Below are 1,217 nucleotides of genomic sequence, written 5' to 3'. Positions count from 1 at the left end.
TTTAATACCAAAAACATACGAGCATCAAATTCTTTTATTGTAGTTAATTTACGTTATGATAGTGCGCGTCGTATAGGGTCCGCGGTGACATGGTATCGAAGAGGATGCCGGAGCGACAAGCAAACTCCGACGAGTGAACGCTCTCATCTAACAATAAGTGTAACTAAAAGTGTCGGTATATTACCAACGCTTTATAGTTACATTACCGATATCATTATGTAGATGTAGAGCAATGGAGTCAAGGATATGTGCATACTTTGGAAACAGCAATAAAATACATTATAATAGCATTTTACATTGTGTTAAATATGTAGAGACAGAAAATATGTTGAATTTCTACTCTATTTCTGTTCTATCGTCTCTATTTCTGTTCTATCTCGTAGAAGCAACGACTTTACACAAATATCTGTTTGTGTCGCATACATATTTTAAATACAAATCTATAACATTGCGCATATTATCTCTTTTGATTTTATCGTAATGTGTATATATATATGTAATACATATACCCAGCACATATCGAATATATCTGCCATATAACATATAGATGTAACACATGCACTTATTATGTACATGTTATATGTATAACAATCATATATTGAAATGCTGGATTACAATTTATGCAGTACAATTCGAGAAAATTGAACTAAAATATATTATATTGTATATGGATGTAAATATATTATACATATAATTTTGAATACGATGATAAATCTTTATCATCAAAAAGTATATCGGTATAATCAATATGATTGAGAACTAATGAGTAATATATAAATTTCTTCATTGTAAATGTGAATATTTATATATTCTTATGACATAAGTTTGCACATATTAGAAGTTATATTTATATAAATATTAATATAAATATTTATATATGCAAACACATAAATACTCTCTCCACAAAACATTGCAACAAAATTTTATAAATGTTACAATATTTTGGATATTTATAATAGAGAAAGGGCTCCTTCATCGACAATTTTCGTGAGAACGCAACCAAAATATTTTATTTATTATTTTCATATCTGCGATTATAACTTGCAAACGAAATTGAGGCATTTTTTTTCTGGCCAATATTGTTACGAGTATTAGGATAGATTTTTTTAATCATAATTTCTTATCATTTTAAGAAAGGCAACAGTTTATTGCTTTCTATAATATTACGAAACCGTTTCCTCATACTCGAGTATGTAAAGATCTTTACATTGGAGTAT

This window comes from Polyergus mexicanus, unplaced genomic scaffold (genome assembly GCF_030449975.1).
Source record: "Polyergus mexicanus isolate NDT 795.1 unplaced genomic scaffold, iyPolMexi1.0 SCAF_23, whole genome shotgun sequence".
Lineage (NCBI taxonomy): Eukaryota > Metazoa > Arthropoda > Insecta > Hymenoptera > Formicidae > Polyergus > Polyergus mexicanus.
The sequence above is the reverse complement of the archived record's forward strand: the minus strand, read 5'-3'. Positions refer to the sequence as shown.